This window comes from Patagioenas fasciata, chromosome Z (genome assembly GCF_037038585.1).
Source record: "Patagioenas fasciata isolate bPatFas1 chromosome Z, bPatFas1.hap1, whole genome shotgun sequence".
In the NCBI taxonomy this organism is placed as follows: Eukaryota; Metazoa; Chordata; class Aves; order Columbiformes; family Columbidae; genus Patagioenas; species Patagioenas fasciata.
Window position 1 is genome coordinate 47616282 of NC_092560.1, and position 6178 is coordinate 47622459.

Here is a 6178-nt window from a genome sequence, read left to right on the forward strand (position 1 = left end):
TTCAGACCCATTGAAATTGAATTCTTGAAGGTTCAAGGTAAGACCCCTGTTACTTCCTAAGGGTAATTGTGAGAAAACCAGAGCAACATTTTGTAATAAGAAAAACTGACTTGTCTGCCATGTTTCGTCCTTACAAACCAGTCTTCTTCCTCTTCATTACTGACAACTTAGAACAAAATGGAGTGGTATTTTAGGGTGCTGTGTTACTGCAATACGCTTTGTTGGTAATATCTACCATCCAGTTCTTGGAAGAACATCTAATTTTGGAAGAAGGAAATGATGAAACATGCACGAGCCTGAAGGAGGTTTGCTATAAATGTACACAACACTTCAAAAGTACTGAGACAAATGAAACCTTCTCTGACCTCCAGTGTACTGCACAATCATTTTCCCTCATACACCCAAAGGTCTTACTGAAACACTGCCTCTAGCAGCAATGTCTACAGACCATAACTATCAATTGCCAAATACTATGGCTGACAAACGTGAAGCCCTGGTTTTCCTTGGACTTCTCCTGTAGCACGCAAGAGGCAATATAACAGCCAAAACGAGCAAGGAAGAGAAGGAAAATAATGTGAGAATTTCTAATTTCTTGCATTGTAAATTATAGATTGTTTGGAATGTATCAAATTATTCCATTCACCCAGTTTCTGCTTAATCTGTATTTCTTGCCACAATAGACAAAAAAATTAGAAAAAGGAAAGTGTTCTATCATAAAATGCCATCATTTGTCTGAAAAGTCAATATGCAAATTTACAGAAACACATGTACTCCAGAAAGGCATGTTATCAGATTCTCCAAAAGTCAAAGCAACAACGGTTTTTGTCCTATGTTAATCACATAATTCCAGTTCCTGCAGGGCTAGTTTTATCCCCTGTACAAACTCACATTAATACATTAATACAAGACAATGCTTTGGTTGAGGAGAGAGACCACCAAGTCCTGCAGGGTGGTAGATGAAATTCAAAAGGAAAAAAACTGAACAAATCAGCCTTGATCAGCTGAAGTTCATTTTTAGAGGGTTCTCAGATGTTCTCCATGCCTGGTAAATAGCGATGATGCACTTAAAAGTGAAAGGTAGACTTGACCTTGTTATAGAAAATGACTTGTGTGCTCTTGCACTGTTTTTACACTAACTTCTCCCACCTCAGCATTCTGCCTGGTACCTTCAACAGCTTTTTTGCTCCACCACTGCCTACCCTCTCACTGAGAATGTTACATCTACATGCATACATACAATGTCCATTATAGTGGGACATTAGCATTAGGTATTGAAATAGGAAGAAAATAATATTACAGGCATGAAAAGAAATAATAAAAGCTGCATACAAAAAAAAAAAAAGTCAAATTAATAGTATAAGTAGGCTGAAATAAATTTTGAACAGGGAAAAACATCTCCTGCTGTTGAATCATTCCCAGTTTTTCTCCTTAGCCTTCTACATGTTTTCCAGAGCATGCTTCACCTCTCCCTGCTCCTGCAGCATCATCAGGAGAGGGCAACTCCAGCTGCCCAGAACATTTCAGTTCTCACCTTCTCACTTTTGCAAATCAGCAATGAAAATATTTCTCTCAGGAAGTTACTTACATTCTGATTGACAAAGCTACTTGTCAGTTATCCTCCACATTCTCTTTTTCTAGCCATGCTATTCCACATTTTCACTTTCCAACAGGGACAGAACAGATCTGTAGGGGAAAAAAATCATTTAAGTAAAATACTGCTTGCCTGAAAACAAAACAGAACAACCAGAGTTTCAGTCTCTCGTAGGCAACGCAGTATTACAAAACCAAACTCATTGCTCCCTGAAAGCTAAAGCATCCCTTAGTCTGGACATAGATGCTGGACACAGCTGCTGGACACTGCAGATAAATGTAGCAGTTCTTCCCCAGAAATATACAGGAGCAGTCTGGACGACCTGTATGTTGCCTTTCTTACAAAATTAATAATGTGGCACAAGTCCTCCCAACTGCAGTAAAATTTCTGATTAAAACCAAATTTTTCTGCTGATTGCTTCCTGTGCAAGAAGAGGCATTTCAACTATATTTATAGCCAGCTTAAATTTTAGGTCTGCAAGTGAATGAGTAATTCTATGGAGGATTAAGAACAAGATTTTAAAGTGCAAAATAAGAATGAAGATCAAAAACCACAGCATTCAATTAGCTCACCTGGGAAGAGAAGTTCCTGGTTTGAGTGTGGCAAAACAGTAAACCAACAGGAGCCGGGGAAGGTTAGAAGGCTGAAAGAGTTAGAAGACTGAAAGTGCACGTCCAGAAGCACAGCCTCTTAACTTCATCTAATAACAAATAATATCTGTGCTGAATATTGTAATACTGCCTCTTCAGTGTCCTCTTTGAAGTAGAACTGTACCTTCCAAGGACACATATTCTGTTTCTATGAATCTTTGCCATCCCTTGCTCTAGTCACACCGGCGCTACTTCTGTTACAGCAAGACAAAAGCATTCAGGAAGGTGTCATTGCTGGCAACTGGTACCACACAGCTGCTCGTTCACTCAACCCTCTCCCTCAAGTTGGATGGGGGAGAGAATTGAAAGGGAAGGAAGAAAATAATGGGTTGAGATAAGAACAGTTAAATGCAACAGCAAAGGGAAAGGGAAAATAAAAAATAAATATATACATTTATATATACAAAATAAGTGAATGCACAACGCAGATGCTCAGCAAGTGATATCCAGCTCATCCCGAAGCAGCAGTTGCAAACTCCTGTCCCGTACAGCCAATCCCAGAAGCACAAGGACCCAGACAGCAGTTTACACTCAAATACGGTCGTGCCAAACAGAAGGTCCTGGAAAAGAGAGCAGCCCAGTCTCAAACAGATGATCCCAGAAGGTAAGAGAGAGAGAGATGGAAAAACCAGCTCCAGCTACATATGCTGTATGATGCTAATGGTAGACAATATCTCATTGGCCAGCCTGCATGTCAGTCTAGGTCCTGTCCTGTTATGATCCCTCCCAGCTTCTATGTGCAGCATGATTTACCTGTGTTAGAGATTAAGATCCTGTTTTAAAAGTTGTAGTTGCATATTTAGGAGGTATGTCTAAGATAGGAGATGTAGAAGCGCCTATTTGTCTGAGGGCAAGATCAAGTTAGTGAACACAGACGGTCTTTCATGTTGCCTCTTTATAGCATAACTTGATCCAGCTGTGCTGCACAGGATGTTTACAGAAATATTCCCACAGAATTTTTCTTCCTCTTCATAAAATATTACTGATTCCCCTGACTGTGATGGATGTGCTCGTCTTTTGTTTTCTATTGATTATAGATCGTAAAGGAAGAGTAAAACAGCCTCTTTAGTACATTTACACCATCCAGTGACATGTCTGAAGTGCTGAATGGGAATTTCAGGTACTATTTGTGGCCTAAGATTTGTGTCATCAGCTGAGGAACTTGCTGCATCGAATAACTCAATTGTTCATTTTCTTGCCTCTTAAAAATTGCTTTTGTCAACTTTTGCTCAAATGAAGGCTATTCCAGTATTAGTCAGAGCAAGTGAGTGGTCTGTTAGTGATCACTGTACAGGATTTCTGTACTAAGCATCACCTCTAGGCAGCCTGCAGTGACTGACAGCATCCTAGTTGCTAGGGTGTAGTTTAACTTCAATCAATAAGCTTTTTGATAAAGTTTTGCTGTTGACTGGAATGCTGTGGAAAACAAAAATTACACTGTATGAGGAGATCAATGTTGTTTTGCTGTGGGAAACAGCCTCTGTATGTATACACCAGGACTTAAATGTATGCAGTAAGTATGCTGGTAAATAGATGAAAAGAAAAGCTTCTACTGCAATATAAGCTGTACGTAGTAGAGGACAATGCAATTTGTCACAAAGGCCTAAGTTTGAGCCACCTTGGTGAAGACTGTTTTGGGATGGGGTGAAGACAAAGAAATCAGACGAAGATAGCAGGATTGTTCATTGCATGGTAGGATTCAGTCATGTTTGTTATGTATGCAAGGAATGGCTTCTGTTTCCATTCCTTATACAAACCCAAATAAAAATTAAGAAACCCCTCAAATGTCATTGGCAAGTAGCTGCACCAATGTCAGCATGACTACTTAAAATAAAAGGGGGTACTGTCACTGTGGCAGATGACATATATCACAGGTTGTTCAAAGTGAAGATATTATGGGGCTTAGACAAGAGAATCCGTCCTCAAAAAGGCCTCAAATCCACCCTAAAAAATGAGATGCAAGACAAATCCACTGTGCTTCAGTTCTGATAAAGTAAGCCCTCCTTTCTGAAGCCAGTGTATTGTTCTTAGGATGAAAGACAGCGTTAGAAACATACTCAGACATGTAACAGTTCCACACACTTGCCCAACAGCTCAGTGAAAATTACAATTTAAAGCCATCATTTAGTTTTGAGATTATTTAAGTCTCAATTATCAATTACGGCTAATTTTTCCGAAGCAATGACCAATAAACTGCACTTCAAGTCACCTGTTTGGTATCCTGAGATGTTCAAACACATTTCGCTGATCCAAGGTATACTTCAGCTGGACCCCACATACTTCAGCTGGACCTGTAAGAAACTCTGAGTTTAGTTCTTTGTAAATTACGTATTTCCTGCATTTGATCAAAATGTGTACTAGCAAATACCACAAGGTACAGCTGTAGCATTTACTGACCTGCCCACAAGAGTCATTTAGAGCAAGGTGTGATTTTAGACAAGAACATTAGTGGAACAAACCATAGGAAAGCTCATCAGTTGCACACAAGTTTTGAAAACAAGGCACATTACATTAGCTCTCAATATTTCAGCAATTGCACTGGTTTGCTTCTGAGAGTGTAGATTTATTCTGTGCCCCTTAGGACTGCCACTACCAGAGAATATTAGAGAGGATGGGGTGTCATATGTAAGCAGTGTAAAACCCAATATTTTGCCTTATAACCTTTTCAATACCTGGTCAAGAGATCCAAACTATTCTTTAAGTCATATCACTGAATTTTTGCTTATTAAAAATAATCAGGAAAAATAAAAGAAGAAAAAAGCCACAGAGCAGGCCAAAAGTGTTTGAACAAGAGTACTTTCAGCTTGGAAAAGAAAATATATGAAAAAACATGATCTAGCAATACTCCCTGATGTCTTCAACAGTCTGCACAGGATGAAATGAAGATCACCTCACTTCAGGTGGTCAAGTATCTTGGTTTTCTCTGTCAGTTGAGATGTGTCATTACTAGTAAGTTACAATTTCAGCCCAAAACATATAGGGAGCTGTACAATAATAATCAGTTTTGATTATGCTAAACTCTGGAAAATTGAATGATTCAATTGGTCCAAAGTAGGAGATAAGGGACCTAGAAGAAGGAGAGGTAATAAGTGGAGGGACAAAGCACAGTTTTATACCTTTGGGACAAAGAACAGCACAACAGCAAGAAGTGTGAAGCCAAAGGAATCCACAGCACTGCGGAAAGAAGAAAAGATGCAGATGAAAGACATTGGCAACATTTGAGATGGTGAATACCAGGATGTTTTAATTCTGATCCTGTTACAATTCAGTGTATAGGTCTGGGGAAATGGTTTCTCCCATGACTCAGTTCTTCTCTGTTTAGAACTGGAATGACAGTATCTCAGAAGTGTGCTTTGCTAATGATAAACAAAAGCATGTGGGCTATCAGGGTTAGCAATTCATAAATAAGGATGTAAATGCCTATAGTTTTCAAATTCATGGTAAGAAATGTAATGCTTCCCATGCTGTGCTGGACCTCTTATACGTGCAGCACAGATTTTTCCCTCACTCCTTCCTTCACAGAGGATGGTTCCTTGGAATTTGCAGGTGTTCAGTGGAGTAGTGAGAGCTGTCAAACATCCAGGGCTGAGGTGAGTTACTGGCAAGGGCAATGAAGTAGGTAGACAAGGAAAGATCTGAGGTGACATGTGCCAGATTCATTACTGCAGGGACAAATCGCAGCATCGCATCAGAGACCAGGTTTGTCTCACATTTCATATCATTACACGGAGTAACTTCGGACTGAGGACTCTCATGTGGGGAAAAATAAACTGCAGTGACTGCTAAGGAGTTTGATTTATGAGGCAAAAGAGCTGTCACTCCTGTGTGCTCCTCAGAGGCCTGGTGGGGCTATGTCTGCAGAGCATTACCACTAAACCATCTCTAAACCATACAGCTTGGCTACCTATTGTAAATGAGAAAACAGTATCTGAAAATT